The sequence below is a fragment of the Homarus americanus genome, unplaced genomic scaffold (assembly GCF_018991925.1).
Source record: "Homarus americanus isolate GMGI-L3 unplaced genomic scaffold, GMGI_Hamer_2.0 scaffold4896, whole genome shotgun sequence".
Taxonomy (NCBI): domain Eukaryota; kingdom Metazoa; phylum Arthropoda; class Malacostraca; order Decapoda; family Nephropidae; genus Homarus; species Homarus americanus.
Genome location: NW_024749657.1, coordinates 666,222 through 685,500, shown reverse-complemented (window position 1 = coordinate 685,500; position 19,279 = coordinate 666,222).

Sequence of the window (19,279 nt, the reverse complement as noted above, 5' to 3'; positions counted from 1 at the left end):
GTTGTGTTGACGGATTAGAGGAAGACACCCAGGTTTTTTTTCAGTGATATTATTTTGAACATTGGTACGTGATGAGAATGATGGATATTGTTATTAGTGTATGATTCAACAGTTACGGGCGAGATGTTAAGATTAGTGATGACATTATTGATCATAGATGTAGAGGTCAGAATACATTTCCTCGTGTACACGTTTTTTGCTCTTTCATCGTTCGTTGGCACACCAGGAAGAGAAACTTCGCCGAGGTTAGTAGAAATCAACACTGCTGGGAGGTGAGTACAATATAATAAATCCTTATATTAACCCTTTAAATAAGGTATTACAGTTTCAACCACAACTCTGTTAGATCTATGATAGAAAATGAATATTTAGCGACAACCATGATACTGTGTATATATCTATGACTCAAAAATTTCCTTTTGATTTATTTCTTGTATATTAATTATTCTTGTACACTAGAGCATAGTTCCTGGGGGATGCCTTTCCCTTTAATCAAGTTGAGGGATTTCCTATACTGCATAATCACCCCCCCCCCTACTGTACAATTCATGTGCTTCTGCTAAGGTCAACCTATTGGTGATCAGAAAGTCACAAGAACAAAAGTATTTTTTTTATGATTATGTTCAAAGGCACAATTATAAAAGTCAAGTCATTCTCCTCTTCGATCACAACATATCTATGCAGTGGATTTTATTTGTACACATCATATATCACAGGTATTCTATCCATGTAAGGATTAATTGAAGAAAAACTTTTAATGCGTTCTTTATAAGTATTTTATTCAATATTTAGAATTGGTCTTATAGACTACAAAACACTTTATTTTTATTTAGATGTGATACATGTTCTACAGTAATTAATTACAGTGCATTAAATTGAATAACTGCTACCTTTTTTATCCTACAATTAAATTTACTTGTTACATATTTTTTATCAGTCAAAGGCAGAAAATGTAAGAACCATTTAGTATAGAGAACATGAACATCATTAAATTAAAAAGATATACTGTACTGTACATGCAAAATATAAACATACTCTTGACAACCAGAAGCAGCAACAATTAAAGCACAACATGAACAAGTGCACACCATTTACTACTACAAATTCTTAAATCCCCCCCCCCCCCAGTCTTTATGCTTAACTTGCTGAGGACAATAACTACTACTGTATATAGTATATGTATAAGCAAAAGCAGAGCAGCCATGCAAAACTTAATTGCTTAAGACAAGCATATACAACAGTATGCTGCATTAGATTAGGTTAGTATTGTTGGATATCCAAATAGTAAATTTTTACATTATACGGTGAAACATTTATCATTAACTGGTGTTGATTTCTCACTGGTGGACATATGGAGTGGTATGTGAACTGCAGTAAAATTAAAATATTTAGTATTATATAAATGAAAGTATTCACCTGCAACACGTATTTGTTAATTTATTGCTAAATTATTGAGTTAATTCATGTTCATAATTTTGATATCTGAAGTATGCTGGGAATAAATCTATTCAAGATTATTTATACTGGGAGTTTTAAGCCCTTTATTGTATATTTTAATACTTGTATAAGCAAATAGTAAAGCACACTTACCTTTAAATTAACCTGCTTAATGTATCAACAAAAAGTAAGTAAATACATTTACCATTAGCAGTATGTCCATCACCATCTCATTACTTCCCATAGGATTTAAAGCATCTGATGGACCATCTGTTAAACAATGGTTAAAGATTACTCATCATAGTTCAGCTTCTGTATCAAATAATAATTAGTATTGATTCTGTTAAGGAATACTGATACCTGAGCAGTGATTGCCCACCATGCACAAGGTTGACTAAGATTAAACTGTGCTTGGATCCCATACTTGTACCCAAAAGTAAAAGTTTGGTCCAGAAAACAGAACATGTATGAAAATATTGCAACAACCATTTCCCATGATGGAGAAAACAAGATTAAATAAATACTGTATAGCAATAAAGTCAAGAGAAATATAACATATCAACTACCCTGTATTTAGATTGGTTGATGTAGCGTTTTAGTAATCAGAAAGGCCACACAGTGTTGGGGTTTCTCAGCCAAGTTATACATCTGGAATTATGAACTTTCTAGCATCAATTATCTAAGGAAATTAAGTTGGACATGAGAATGATTACTGATACCTTTGTTCCGGATGAAAGTATTGGTAAAGATGTAGTTTTCCAGCTAAAACTTGAAGAACCTTATTGATTTTGTTCATTTTTGCGCAATTGTTTTAATGATAATGAATGTAATAAGAGAAATGTGTGCCATTACTTAACCAAATCCTACCTAACCTAACGAAAACTTATCTTGATTTACCTAACTAAACCCATTTTTAGTTCCCATTTCCAAATACAGTGTGAAAATTAAATTGTCAAAAACAAACAAGAAAATGTTACTGCTAATTTAATTGTGTTCAAAGTATGTGCTGGTTTTGTTGACTTTTTTCACCAGTTAGGTAGATTAGGTAATGTTTGGAAGGTTAGATAAGTTTATATAAGGTTAGGTCAGGCTTCAATAGGTTCTGTGCATTGTCATAACATTTTCTTATTTAATATCATCCAAACAAGTTCTCCTGAAAATTTGGTGCAATTCCATAAAACCCTTCTTGTGCTGTCTCCTGAAACATTACCAGATTGTGTACTTTTGAAAATGAGCCTTGGTTCATGAGTTTTGCTCACATCTTCTCTGCTTGCTTTTCAAAATATGCTTTAATCTTGTGTCACACTTACTAAACATATCTAATTATCTTTTCTTGACCTTTGAGAAGTAATGAAACCTCAGTCTTTATTGTTATTGTTATTTGTGCCCCATACAACACTCCGGGGTAAAGGTTAAGTTTCGGATCATAATCCTTCTGGTGATGAAGCCTAGGTTTTTCCTACGGTTTTTGATGTGTTTTATTCGATTTGGATATTGATTTTCGTCGGAATCACTCGTTTTTGAGATAGCGGCCCCCCCCCCAGCCAAAACCAGTGATTTTCGGCGAAAATCAATATCCAAATCGAATAAAACACATAAAAAACTATCGGAAAGAAGCCGCAAGTCCAGAAAACTGTGAGGGCATACTTTTTCGGAGTGAGGGTTGTAAACTCTTGGAACAATCTACCAGAGAGTGTTGTGACGGCACCGAGTGTGAGCTCTTTCAAGAGAAGACTTGACCAACACTGGAGCGGGTTCAGGTACATTCAGGAGCCGGTGCATGCCCAGTACTTGCCAACAGTGCGTGACAGAGACGTGACCGATTGCCCGGGCGGCTAACGAGCCGATCAGTGGCGAAGAGGATAAAAGTAAAAAAGTAAACAAACCTAACTTAAGCCAACGTGGACGAAGAGCGACCCGTGTACAGGGGTAAGATGAAAATAACTTAAGTTTTTAAGGTAAACACACCCCATATCTCGGTTTTTTGACGAGTTAGACCTAAAAAAAATAATAAAACAAAAATAAAAAATAAATAAATTGTAGCTAATTATGGTCCGAAACTTAACTAATAACCACTCCGGTGAAGCCCTTTCCTTCTCGCCTGTTTGTGTCACTGTCATGTCAGTCACCAACTCACCATGCCTAGCGGCCAAGTCAAAACAAACAGCTGACATAACTTTTCCCGTCATTTAATCAGTGCCATCTAGTGATCAGGCGCGCCCACTACAGGGATCTTCATTAAGTAGCTTTAAGTCGCGCTTCTTTCTACAGGTACTGTATATACTTTCCTTAGTCTGAGCCATACTGTACTCTCTTGCTCTCACGCCCTCAAAAAACGTAAAATTACACCATATCGCTTCACCAAAGTTGCTTTCATTGGTACCAGATATCAAAATAAGTACTTTCTGTTCAATATAGTGGGACGGCTAGGAAGTTCTTTAGGTTAGGTAGGTTCCTTTGGTTGGTTCGGTCAGGTTGTATGTAGGGGGGTGATAAGTCCAAAACGACTCATTTCTGACGGAAACGAAGGTCAAATTCGAACGAATCACACCAAATACCATGGGAAAAACAAAAACTTTTGGTCGAACAGTAGTTGTGGCTGAAACTATAAATATACCTTTAATAATATCACAGTAGCGTCATTGTTTCGCTGTTCAGTATGTCGAAAATAATTTGTTTACATTATTTGTTCACGTTAATTTTATTGTAGTTCAATGAAGGTAACAGTTGTTGCATATATAAACCAGCAGTTTTAGAGGCTTGTATATAATTGCAATATACAGTGTGTATTTTTGGCTTTGGTTTACTGCTAGAAAGTCTCATGTTTCTTTACTGCCGATTTATTGTTTTTATAAATTTCTTGATAATAGTGGAGCAGACGGTTAACACCAGAAGGACTTGTTCTATTACGTTCAATTTTTTCCACTGATGTTATTTGGATGAGAGTAAATAATAGAAGCAATAAAACTTTATTTTAATTATAAGTATTTTTTTTTTAGTTTTTCTATCTGTGATCATAAAATTAAGATCACCTGTAGTTCCAGGATGAGAGAAATTCCGGGATAAAACATGGCGAAAAACTGATCATGTGACGTTAAACTGATGTCTCTATTTGCTAATATGCGAAGAAATTAATTTATTGTAAACATTCCGCCGAAATCGGAAAAATCTGTGTCGGCGTGTGTTGTCGTCCACTCTGTTTCAGTGCAACAATGAAGCCGCTCGTTTCAAGTGTACTCTTATGTCCGCAAAACCCATAAAATTACACCATGCTGCTTCAAGAAAGTTACTTTCATTAGTTCCAAATATCAAAGTAAGTTCTTTCTGTTTAATATGGCACGGGGTGGAGACCCCAGTGTAGGAAGTTCGGTAAGGTTAGGTAGGTTTCTTCGGTTAGGTGGTTCTTTTAGGATCTGTACATTGTCGTATCGTTTTATTACTTACTATCATCCAAAGAATATCTGGAAAATATGAGTGAAATTTAACAACTTCTGGTGTTAGCCGTTTGCTTCAACTTTAGCATTATTTGTTTTTAAATATATTCATGTTAGCTTTCAACCTTATATTATTGAACTATTTAATAAAAAAACGATCATTGAGAGAAGTACTTTAATATTGTTGATGACAAGTAGATTTAATAACCTGGAATACACCCCTTTTTCACTCCGAATTTTTCATTTAATTTCAACATTCTCACTGAAGCGAGTATTAAGGGCTGAGACGACACAGAATAGTTTTATTTCGACTTGAAGAAACTTTTGACATACAGTATAACATTTGAATCGGCATTTCACTTTATTTAAAATGACAAAAAACCAAACAAATTCGACAGTTATGACCATAGACATTTGTCATCCGAAGTGAACACAGTTCCATCCGAAACGACAATTTTCATTATTTTAGATTACACTGTTATTGGCTTTAAGTAAGCATAAATTAACTGGTGTGTTGTGATATAGTCTCCATTGACGACATCTACTTCAAAATCCTGTCTTAGTAATGAATAGAGACTTTTTAAAATGTTTTCAGTCAAAATGTATAATGGGGGCTACAGTAAAAATACTTCACTATTTTCTTTATAATATCTCAATGTTAATGCTGTAATATTCCATCCAGTAAACACTCAAGATCCACCTAAAACTATCCAACTAAACGTACTTAACAACATTGGTAAAGTAATTAACCAGTGCCGGATTTAGACCTGTGGAGGCCCATGGGCAGCCTCTTTGTGGAGGCCCCCTCATTATAACTACCCAAGCGGGTTGGGTGGCGAGTGAAGCGAGCCTAAAGATCTGCTGGAGTTCCGGGGGGCGCTGTGAGCCCCCCGGGAAAATTTTGAAATTTGAACACTTCTTTGGAGAATTTTGAAGCCATATGCAGTTATATTGAGGAAATTAGAACATTGAGAAATTTTTAATTAACTGTATATTTATTGATAGTGTACACATTCCCAACACACACACAAAAAAAGTGAGACATGACTGGAGTCATTCATGTGGTTTCAAGTCGACCAGCTCTGATATAGCTATTATGCACATGTGGAGGCCCCCAGATTGTGGAGGCCCCTGGGCAGCTGCCCACTTTGCCCACTCCTGAATCCGGCCCTGTAATTAACACTCATTAATTACTTAAAACATCGAACAAAACATACGTAAAATGGTACAATAATTAACTTGCAACATCTGCCTAATGAAGATGATTTAAAATACCCATGTTTTAGCCTCGTAACATCGCGCATGGGTGAGGAAGCGGCTCTTTGATGTTACGTATTTTCGCTCTCCTGTAATTGTTTAGTTATACAGTATTTATTTCTAGTTATTTGACTGCAACCGTACGATATATTCTTGTGTAAATTGAGTATATAGTAGACATTTACGGTATATTAAATGTATATACAGAAAGTGAAGTATAGTTCTGAAGTCATATTTTTCTGCAGAGTAAATACCACAAATTTTTCTTACAAACGACTCGGGGAAAAACGCTTCGTATAAATTATTATATAAAAACCGTTCTGGAAACATGTTATTGAAAATCATATATTAAAATGCGAGATATCGATTGAAATAGCTGGTGAAAAGTAATATGTGGGTTAGAGAGAACGTCAATACATGTCAAGACTTGGGAACTATCAAAAGAAAACGATACAGCCCAGCCCGGAGGTGTTGGAGGACTCGACTGCATATGACAGGATAATTAGCTTTTTTAGGCAAGTCTTTTGCGTACAATGTAATTTACTAAGTGACTTTATATTAATGTAATTTGATATACTTTTTTTTTAGGGGGAAGCCTTTTGTGTAAAACTTAGATGAGAAAGAGAAAGCGAGTTTGTATTTGGGTAATTTCTAATTTGAATAACTTTTTTTGACATGCCTTTTGGGTAGAAGGTAATTTTGAGAGTGAATTTGTAGTAATATAATAATTCACTGAGGCTAAGCATACAGATAAATCTCGTTGTCTTTCGATTTGGCCGAGATATGCGTCTTTCGTATTGTTGAGGGCAGGTTACGTTAAGTTGGGTTAGGTTGGGTTGGGTTGGGTTGGGTTAGGTAAGGTCAGGTTAGGTTGGGTTAGGTAAGATCAGGTTAGGTTAGGTTAGGTCAGGTCAGGTTAGGTTGGGTTAAATAAGGTCAGGTTAGGTTGGGTTAAATAAGGTCAGGTTAGGTTGGGTTAGGTAAGATCAGGTTAGGTTGGATTTGGTCTGGTAAGGTAAGGTTAATTAAGGTCAGGTTAGGTTAGATTAGATTGGGTTAGGTTAGGCTTCTCGAGGATCATTAAATTTTTGGAGACTTAACCGTACTCTTAGCCTAGGCCATGTGTTTTAATGTATTTGTTGAGAAACCTTTTATATACCGTACATGATAATTAGCAAAATGAAGTGGTAGTGATGTAATGTAATACAGAAACGCTTTAAGAATTATTTTTGAGTAGTGTAATTAAGAAGCGTTTTTGTAGGATAATTTTTTATTTGTTAGTCGTTTCAAGTTGTTGTTGATTATGTAAACAGACATATTTTTATAGATATCGAAAGTTTTTACCTGTTTTAACTTTTTAGTTTTTCGTTTGTTAGCATATAAAGATTCTGAAATAAGCCTTTTTGTCCGTATTTTTAATTTATGATTTAGTTTTATTTGTCTTTGTATAAATTACCGGTATTTATTAATTTTTTCACGAAGGAATTTTAATCCATTATTTTGCGTTATATCTGTAGGTATAAAAAAAATATTAATAATACCCATTTTTAGAAACAACTATTTATTTGTTGAGTTGCGTTTAACTTGCATGAATACAAAAATATACAATACTTTTTTACATACTTTAATTTACTATTTCGTAGTACTTTTGTGTGTGTGTGTGCGGCGAGAGAAATATTTATACATTCGTTGTAAAAAGAGTTAAGCTCGTTGTGATTAACGGAGGACAGCCAGCGTTTAATTCTAGCGGGAAATGAAAATAAAAGTAATTTAAACCGTTTTTCTGGGAAGGATGTTGTTTTAACCGGTTGAATTGAATCTTATTTCTTGTGTGTGTGTGTGTGTGTGTGTGTTCTTATTTTTGTGGACATGAAGGTAAAATACTTATTTTTTGAGGAGAGTAATTCAACTTTTTTTTTAGATGGTGTCTTGAATTGTTGAAGTGAAATTATAATGACGTAGTTCAGTACCGAGGTTATATATTTATTTATATTTTTTTTTTATTTATATATTTTTGATTATTTGTTTTTATTTTTTTTTCAGATGTATATTTTATTTTTTTATTTTTGCTAATACTGTTTCATTTTTATTTTATTTATTTTTTACTTATTCAACTATGATTTTATTTTTTGCCATTTTAAACTGTAGTTACATTTTTATTTTAATCTTTTGTCTGTTTATTCCTTTGTCTATTGTTTTAATAATTTTTTTTATTGTATTTTCTTGTTTTTTATTCTGTATTTTTCTATTGATCTACCATCGTGTATTTATTTTTTATTGTTTTAATTTATTTATTTTAATCGTGTCTTGTTTTAAGTGTCGATTGTTTTATTTTTTGGCTATTTTAACTTTGTCGTTTTAACTTTATTTATTGTTTTAACTTTATCTATTGTTTTAGCTTTGTTTATTGTTTTAACTTTGTCTATTGTTTTAGCTTTATCTATTCTTTCTCCTGTATATTGTTTTAATGCCAGGTCAGTTATTTTAACATTACGTCTAATAAATTATTTAACTTCGTCAATTGCGTCAATCTCTCTTGGTTAAACAGACATAACGAACCCATTTTATTTGTGTTTGGCGCGCTTTTGTGTTCGTGGTGAGAGAGGGAAAGACTTATTTACCGAGCTAAACAAAAAACCCAAGAACTATTATTTACCGGGCAACAAAAACACAACAACTATTATTTACCGAGAGACAAAAAGCAAGAACTATTTTTTTTACTGGGAAAGAAAAAAGACTATCTTAGTTTATTTTTGTCCTCTAATTTTTGTAAAGAGTTTGGGTTCGTTGTTGTGATTACAGCAAGGAAATTGGAACCCTTTGAGGCAGTCTAGAGACACGTTTATGTTGGTGTGTTATGACGACGACTCATTCTCCCTCCCTTCCTCCCTCCCTCCCTTCCTTCACCACTCACCCTCATCTCTCTCTCTCTCTCTCTCTCTCTCTCTCTCTCTCTCTCTCTCTCTCTCCTTCACTTCCTCCCTCCTCCCTCCGGTCCTTCCCCTTCTCTCACCCTTATCTCCCTTACCACTCTCCCTCAGCTACAGTACATCTCCCTACCTCGCTCTCTCCTTCCCCTTCTCTCACCCTTATCTCCCTTACCACTCTCCCTCAGCTACAGTACATCTCCCTACCTCGCTCTGTCCTTCCCCTTCTCTCACCCTTATCTCCCTTACCTCGCTCCCTCCCTTATCCTCCCATACCTCACCACTTATCCTGACCTTCCTCTCCTTCCTCCCTGCCCCCCCCTTCCTCCTCACCCCTCAGGGAAGGACGGCTGTTGTCTTGTGTCCGGGTGTTTGTCTGTCTCTTCCTTTATGTATGTGTGTGTGTGTGTGTGTGTGTGTGTGTGTGTGTGTGTGTGTGTGTGTTCAGTAGGTATTTGGCTGAGTTCATACCTCTCTCTCTCTCTCTCTCTCTCTCTCTCTCTCTCTCTCTCTCTCTCTCTCTCTCTCTCTCTCTGTGTGTTCGTGTTGTCGCTGTTTGTTTGTCTTTGTAATTCTTTTTGTTTCTCTCTGTTTGTTTTTCTTCCTCTGTTTTCAGCCTGTCTGTATAGTTCGATATTTAGGGTAGTGTGTGTGTGTGTGTGTGTGTGTGTGTGTGTGTGTGTGTGTGTGTGTGTGTGTGTGTGTGTGTGTACAGTGTGTGTGTGTGTGTGTGTGTGTGTGTGTGTGTGTGTGTGTGTGTGTGTGTGTATGTGTGTGTGTGTACAGTGTGTGTGTACAGTGTGTGTGTGTGTGTACATGATCTAGAAGGTCGAGACGGTGTAAGGTAGAGTACTTTCTACCCCACTTTGTCGTATACTAGTCAAGGTCCTCTCTCTCTCTCTCTCTCTCTCTCTCTCTCTCTCTCTCTCTCTCTCACATACATACATTTTCCTAGAGAGAGAAAGAGAGAGAATAAGATCAACGCCATGGCTCCCAAATGTACCCCGCCCTTCCCCTCACCCCTCCCTCCCCTCCCCAAGGTACATAGCCAGCCCCTCATCCTCACTCCCTCTTCGATTCTTCCCTCCCTCTGAAGCATAACCCCTCCTCCCTCCTTTCCCCTCCCACCCTTTCCTCTTCCACCACCTTACTCTCCCCTTACTCCTCCCCATCTTTCTCCCCCTCATTCCTCTCCTCCATAATCCTCCTCTTTCCTTATCTCCCATCTTCCTCCTCCATCCGTCTCCCTCTCTTCTTTTTCTCTCCCCCTCCACTCTTCTTCCCTCCCTTCTCTCCCTCCTCCTCTCCCTCCTCCTCCAACCTTCTCCCCTCCCCTTCCCCCTTCATGTGCTGTGTGTGTGTGTGTGTGTGTGTGTGTGTGTGTGTGAATTTGTAATCTTAATTGCTAATTGTAACAGCGGTGCGCAAATAGCCTCCCCACCCCTTCCTCCTCTCCCCCTCCCTCCCCCTCTCTCCCTCTCTCTTCCCCACCCTCCCCCTTCCCTCACCTCTCCTCCCTCGCCTGAATCAATGGGCCGGTAAATAGTGATTCAATGATGAGTAACAAAAGACGAACGCGGAGAGACACATGTGAGAGACAAGAGAGACAAAAGGAGAGACTAAATAGAGAATAGAGAGATAATACGAGAAACAAAACACGAACAAGGAGAGAGATACATGTGAGAGACAAGAGAAAGAATACGCAGTAAGAAGAGACAATGAGAGAGAGAGAGAGAGAGAGAGAGAGAGAACAAATTATGGTTAGAAATTAAAAACCCAGAACGAGATAACGAAAATGTAATAAGCATAAAGGAATAAATGAGAAGCAGATAATGTGATAATGATACGTGTGTGTGTGTGTGTGTGCGCGTGTGTGTGTGTGTGTGTGTGTGTGTGTATAATGTAGAGACGATCCTCGGCGTATAATGACGTATAATGACTTGGTATTAAATAGAGGAGATAATTATAGCACTTTATTCCTGCTCAGGTGAATTATTTAAGGTGAGGACGGAAGTGGGGAATAATAAAAAAGAGATGATAAAGAGGGGAAGAAGAAAAGAAGAGAATAAAGAGGGTGATAAGAGAAGAGGATAAAGAGAGGAATAATAACAAGAGAATAAACAGGATGATGAAAGAAGAGGAAAAAGAGAGGAATAATAACGAGAATAAAGAGGATGATGAAAGAAGAGGATAAAGAGAGGAATAATAACAAGAGAATAAAGAGGATGATGAAAGAAGAGGATAAAGAGAGGAATAATAACAAGAGAATAAAGAGGATGATAAAAGAAGAGGATAAAGAGAGGAATAATAACAAGAGAATAAAGAGGATGATGAAAGAAGAGGAAAAAGAGAGGAATAATAACGAGAATAAAGAGGATGATGAAAGAAGAGGATAAAGAGAGGAATAATAACAAGAGAATAAAGAGGATGATGAAAGAAGAGGATAAAGAGAGGAATAATAACAGGAGAATAAAGAGGGTGATGAAAGAAGAGAATAAAGAGAGGAATAATAACGAGAATAAAGAGGGTGATGAAAGAAGAGGCTAAAGAGAGGAATAATAACAAGAGAATAAAGAGGATGATGAAAGAAGAGGATAAAGAGAGGAATAATAACAAGAGAATAAAGAGGATGATGAAAGAAGAAGAGGGTAAAGAGGAGCTGGAAGAAGGGAAGAGTGTTAATGCATGTAAATAATATACAACACAGGTAGTAATTAAGAGTGTTAATATTCTCAATTAGTCTTACCTGTATAAGCGTTTGGAATATTCTCAGCGAAAAAAATATTTGTTTTAAGACTTATGTGTGTTCAGGCACATTACCGTAGATAGGAGTTAATATCTAGTTTTTATCATTTAGTATTTGTGTAAGTACGTATGTATGTATGTACGAATGTATGTAAATAATAGTAATAATTAAGTAACATAAGTGATACAAGTAAGATATATAATAACTAGGTGGGGAGAGGCTCAAACTACAGGGCATTTCAACATAGTGACAATGTAAAAAAGTAAGGTGGCTGGAAGTAAACACACTGGTTGATTACAAGTTATTGATAATTTTCACAATGGTTGGGACTGGGCTGTTCTTATTGCGATCAGTTCGTGCTCTTATGGGCTGGATGCGGTTGTGGTGTCGAACAGCAATTCTCAGGCGAGGGATCTCGGGTGGTAGTATGAGCCGGTGTCGAGGATGGTGCAGAGGCTTCTCACCAAATATGCAGATGAGGTCGAAGTGATGGTCAGTGTGTTGAGCGCTTCTTGATATGTGGAGTAGGAAGAGGAGAGAATAATCTTGCATGCCCTCTTTTGCACTTTTTTTAGGTGTTTACGTTGTGTGGCATTGTGTGTTTGTGTATGTATACATGTATGTATATGTGTATGTATGTATGTATGTATGTTTGTATGTATGTACATATGTATGTATGTATGTATGTGTGTGTGTGTGTGTGTGTGTGTGTGTGTGTGTGTGTGTGTGTGTGTATGCTCATCCTACGGTAACTCCCTAATTAAAGACGATAAAGGCATCCGTCAATGCTGGAAAGAGCACTACCACTCACTGCTCAATCGAAACACCGATGTGGATGTCCTGTCTACCCAGCAGGTCCCTCAGCATCCAGAGCTGACCCACCTCAGCTATCCTCCATCCCTGGATGAAGTAGCTACTGCCATCAAACAGATGAAAAATAACAAAGCCTCAGGGCCGGATGGAATCCCAGCCGAGGTGTATGGAGCAGGAGGACCTCTGCTTACCAGCCGCCTCCACTCTCTCCTGGAGAATACAGTATATGGGAAAAGGAGGAAATCCCCCAAAGCTCTTAACCCTTTCGCCCCGTTTGACGTTCCAGAACGTCGGACAGGCGTTGTGACCTGTACATGGACTTCATTGACCTAACCAAGGCCTTCAACTCGGTCAACAAGGAAGCCCTCTGGTGGACCCTCAGCCATGTTGTCTGCCCACCAAAATTCATCGCTATTGTGAGGCAACTCCACGATGGCATGAACGGCAGTGTCCTGCACAATGGCATCTGGTCTGTGTTCTTCCCCAGCCAAATGGGGATAAAACTAGGATGTCTACTGGCACCAACTCTCTCTTCCATTTTCTTGGCTGCCTTCCTTACTCGTACCAGTGCCAATTTAGCCGGTGGGGTGGACATCCAGTACTGGATGAAGGGTCTTTTCAACAAAGACGACTCCAGGCAGGAACAAAGATGTTGGCAGTTTCCATTACTGAACTTCAGTATGCAGACGACCTCACCCTTGTCGCTCACACTGAACGCGACCTACAGGAGATCTTGAACACTTGCCTCTCTAATGTTACCCACTTTTGGTATCTCGGCTCCCACCTGTCCACCACTGCGGACATCGATAAAGAGATTCAACATCGGATCAGATGTGCATCGGATCAGCTGTAGGGAGCTGAAATTATCTGTAAAGTTGCACGTATATCGAGCAGTGGTTCCCCCCACCCTGCTATATGGCAGTGAGACATGGGTCACATACAGGAGGCACCTCAAGGCACTAGAAAACTTTCACCAACGATGTCTACGTTCCATCCTCCGAGTTTGCTGGGAAGACAAGAGAACAAATGTCAGTATTCTCGTTGACACCAACTGTAGGAGCATCGAGGCTACCATTATCCATGAACAACTATGTTGGACTAGCCATGTTACCCGCATGGACGACAGTAGACTGCCAAAGCAGCTACTTTACAGTCACCTAATGAATAGTAAACGTAACGCTGGCTGGCAACGGAAAAGGTATAAGGATAGTCTTAAGACAAACCTGAAAAAGTGCCAAATCGAGCCCCTCACCTGGGAGACGATCACTCCACACCGTAACGCCTGGAGGAGCACCACACGAGAAGGTGTCAATACTTTCGTGTTAGCCCGGCTGCATAATGAGGCAGACAAGCGCCAACGCCGGAAAGACGCTGCCACCACCCCTCCCGTACTGGATGTAGCCCCCCGCATGTGCAACATCTGTGAACGACCCTGCTGGTCCCGTATCGGCCACTTTAGTCACCTCAGAACTCACCAACGTAGGTGACATCCCTAATAAGTTTTATCAGTGTATCATAGCTGCATCATACTCGATTCCGGGTGACAGCAAAGAAGTATGTATGTATTTACGAATATGTAACTATGTATGTACGAGTATGTAACTGTGTATGTATGAATGTATGTGGGTGAAACTATGGGCAAGTTTCTTTACGCCATTTGCCTCTGTCTACCCAGCAGTAATCGGGAACCTGGATGTTAATCGATTTGCGGTTCGTGTTCCGGGGTAATGGTTAGCCAGTGCAGTTAGCGAGTTGTCCGGTCTTCTCAGACTATTCCTTGACACTGGGTCATGTAACTCATTAATTCAGGTCGTGGTGGTTGTGTTGGCGACAGTTTCTACACCTTAAACAAATTCACGCCTTGGTGGCCCTTGGGCCGGCCATCCTCGTTACACGAGAGGCAACCATTATTTATTTATTTTATGTATGTACTTCATGTACATCCACAATGGAAACGTGGACAAGATAAGATATTTAAGACATCTTCAGAGGCAACAGTTGCCTCTGAAGATGTCTTGAGTAAAGACGAAAGCTAAGGTGCTCCATTGTTTCCCTTTTCCTGTGTGGTTTTATCGAGATGTATGTATGTATGTATGTATGTATGTATGTATGTATGTATGTATGTATGTATGCTATTTTAGTGTAACATATACGCAAAATATACGTTATGTTCAGATAGAATAATGCTGCAACATATAATAGGTCTTCAGTATCAACACATGTTCCAAACGACCTTCAAATAGTACATGTAAATTAATATCAATTTGTGTGTGTAAATAAAACAGTGTTATTATTTAATGTAAAACAAATTCGGTGGCCGTAATATTAAAGCCCAAGTAATTAGTATTTTATTTATGATGTTTTGATAACCCCAGGATGAACAGGGACTGGCAGTGGTTGGGTTTAGTCGTCCTGGGAAAAAAAAGTGGATCACGTGAACATTAAGCACCTGGGTATATTTTACCTGATGATTTAATTCCTCTATATTATTACCTGTGGGGGTTAGGTTAGGTTAGGTTTATGTGAGGGTAGATTAAGTTAGGTTAGGTTAATTTATATTATGTAAGGTTAGATTAGGTTTAAGTTAAGTTGGGTAAGGTTAGGTTTGTGCTAGGTTAGGTTAGTGTTAGGTTAGGTTTGGTTAAGTTAGTGTTAGGTTAGGTTAGTGTTAGGTTAGTGTTAGGTTAGGTTAGTGTTAGGATAGGTATGGTTAGGTTAAGTTAGAGTTAGATTAGGGTTATGTTAGGTTAGGTTAAGTTAAGGTTAGTTTAGTGCTAGGTTAGATTAAGTTAATGTTAGGTTAGGTTAGTGTTAGGTTAGGTTAAGTTAGTGTTAGGTTAGGTTAAGTTTGTGTTGGGTTGCCGAAACATCAGGGGACCCTAAAAAATAGTACCTCTCGGGCGGGTAAAACATGCGTCAGTTAGGTCAGTACCGGCGGAAGTTCAGGTAGTGTTGTTTTGGTGAGACTGAAGCCCTACTGGTACACACACACACACACTGTCTGGAGGTGTTTTAGTGCGCTTGACAAACATTAATAAAACAAGAGGTGGTATTGGTTGTGTTCGTGAGTCGGAATCATAATTATCGATTCATCCCACAACAAACGTTATTTATTGTTTTTGTTATCAATTATTAGTTATCAGTTATTTTTATAAACAAAAGCTATTTATTGACGCTGATGACGTGATCGTTAGTGTTTGTGATATATTTCGTTTATAATAACAATAAAACACAAGGGATAAAAACATGTCGAATAAAAACTGGAAAATAAATAAAAAACACACCGGCGTCAATATGTATGTAAATGAGAGGATAATATAATTACTTACATTAAAACACATCTGGTAACTGTACTATTACAGCGTGAGGGGGAGAGCTGTCTGGTACCCTGGCGACGTGTACGGTGACAACAGGTGTGCGATACTGGAAGGCTAATTATACCTGAACTGGTTCCCTGTTGTTGTTGTGATAGTAGACAACAAGTGTATACTGCTGCAGAAATTATAGTATTTACTTCCTGTGCGCCATGTTGTTTTGACAGCTAATCGTCACCCAAGTGTTAACTAACCAGCCAATCAGATGCCGTCATTCTCCTAAGTTAATAGATACCTGTTGTCCATGTACAGTGTGTGACAGTAGGCAGGGATGGGAAGTAGTGAAGTATATTTACTTCACTACACTACTCAAGTAATCTAAAAAATCGACTATTTACTCTCACTTGAGTGAAATTGATAAGGAAGTATCTACTTTTACTTGACTCTTTTCTTTTATAAGAGTTTTATTATGTGTGAAAGGAAAGGAGGAAAGGTCATGGTTATGGTGTTTGTTGACATCAGACTATGGCCACTCTTAACCAAACCGATCACACGCGCCGAGGTCTCCTGTGATGCAGGGCAGCAACACACAGCAGCCATTTGCAGACCTGGTGAGCTTCATCCAGCCTTGGCCATGTCTGCCTTGATAAATCACCCGTAGCCTTATGTGAAGAGTCGGATGAAGATTTATTTTAGTTAAGATCTGTACCAGCCGTTAGGCGGGTACCTGACAAACACGTTAGCCAGTATGGATATTTTAAAAGGTTTTCCATCTATCGTGAAGGTATCTATCAAAACAAACACTCCTTTGTCTGCTTCTGCAGCAAGTGAGTGAGGCAGTTCTGGTGGGCTCTTGTTCACGCCAAGAAGAGCGAGTCTTTCACACAACACCGTTGAAGATCTGTTGTTGCTTAAGCTAAACAAGAGGACTACAGTATGTGAACAACTGTACTATCAATACTTTACCCTTTTCTTTTGCTGATACCTAAGCACTGTACAGTATATAAGACCAACTTGTGCTCAAGTTTTCATCCATTAAGGGCCATTCTTACTTTTACTTGAGTAACTATTTTAAATAGTAACATTACTGTCCCTAGATACTGATATATATATATATATATATATATATATATATATATATATATATATATATATATATATATATATATATATATATATATATATATATATATATATATATATATATATATATATATATATATATATATATATATATATATATCAGTACTTTTCCTATCTGTGGCAGCAGGGGACCAGTTAAGGTTGCCTACCACCAATATATAGCTGGTGTCCCTGTACTGTGGGACCAGTGTACACCACATTTACCCCAATAACAACAACACAGAGGGTGGCGGTGTTTTGGTGGCGACCAGATTAATGAAACTACAAACACTGACTTTATGGCAATAACAATGTGTGTGTGTGTGTGTGTGTGTGTGTGTGTGTGTGTGTGTGTGTGTGTGTGTGTGTGTCTAAATCATTACCTAATGTAATCTATGCTCCAATTTATATCCCACTCCCTTTCCTTCCCTCCTCCCTCTCTCCCCTTTCCCTTCCTCCTCCACCCCCTCTCTTTTCCCTCTACCCTCCTCCTCATCTCCGCTCCATCCCTCTCTCTTCCTCCTCTCCCCCAGACTCTCCTTCTTTTCTTCCTCTCCCCTTCCTCCTCTCCTCCCTCCGCCCTCTCCACCCAATACCTCCACCCCCCCACTCCCCCACTCCCCTCCACCCTCACAGTTCAATATGAAGGCTTTTCCAGCTGGGAGTGGCATAACTCAGGAGTGGGGTGGTCGGTCACTCACTCAGCCGCGTGCTTTATGAGTGGCTGTAACTCAAGCTGCTGAACGAGACTCTACACATAGCGCTATTGGTAGTTGTTGAGGCGAGACCTGGGGCATACATACATACATACATACATACATACATACATACATACATACATACATACAATCCTAAATAAACTCATACTTAACGTAACGTAACCTAATCAAAACACCTAACCTCTTAACCCAACAACCTTCTTTAAACAACCTTCTACCTTCTTAACCCAAATACCCAACTTACAAGCTTACTAAACATAACTTCCTTCTTAATTTAATAACCAAATTAAACGTAATCTAACCAAACAAACAAACAAACCTAACCTGACTTAACTTCCTTAAACCCTAACTTAACCATACTTAGACTAACCAAAGTTAACGTAACCTAACCAAACTTAACCTAATCTAACGTTAATAGATCTAATTAAACCCTTGGAATATGATGCACTTTTCAGCACGTGTTAAGTTGTTGTTGTAGAGCAAATTAGCGTGTTTTTAATTTAGCATCAGCCTGTAGAGTGATGTGTCGTGTATATTTGGCGAGTTTTTAAATTAGCGTCAGACATGATATATTTGGCGAGTTTTAATTTAGCGTCGACTGTTGAAAAAATTGGCGAGTTTTAATTTAGCGTCGACTGTTGAAAAATGGCGTTTTGTTTCATTTGAAAAAAATTGGTTTAATTTAGCGTCGACTGTTGAGAAAAATTGGGGTTTAATAATGGTAAGTGTTGAGATATTTGATTTTAGCGTCGATGATTTTAAATTCAATGGTTGAGTAATAATTGAGTTTTTAATGGAGCATCGGAGTTCGTTTAAATTTGGCGAGTTTTTAAATTAGCGTCAGACTGTTGAGATATTTGGCGAGTTTTTATTGCATTTAAGAATGGATCATGTAAATTTGGCGAGTTTTTTATTTAGCGTCAGACTGTTGAGATATGTGTCTTGCTCGGGACAAAATATGAGACTGGGACATATTAATAATTTTTTGTAAGGTAATAAAGGTGATTAATTTTCATATTTGATTGATTAATATTAGGAGTAAAGATTTATTTTCTGTCTGTTTCTGTCTGTTTCTGTGTGTCTGTTTATATGTCTGTCTGTCTCTGTCTCACTCAGATTTACGCTGTAATTCTTGCTACGTAACCTAGCCTAACCTAACCTAACTTAACCAAATCTAACTTCTAAGCTAACTTAACCTAGCCTTGTTTAATTTAATATATTATTTAGCTTAACTTTAATCTAGCCTAGCTTTACTTTAGCTAGATTAACCTAATCTAACCTAACTTAATCTAATCTAATGTAAACTAACCCAACTTAACGTAACTTAAGGAAAGATATCGTACAGACACATTTTATTTTAAACTTCAATCAATCTGAAAATAAATAAAAATTATCACAAATCATTAAAAATTTATCAACAAGTATTTAAATATTTCACACACTGCATAATAATGATAAATTCTTAACCAACAGATGATGATGTTAACGGTCGTGCGTTTGGCAGCGAGAC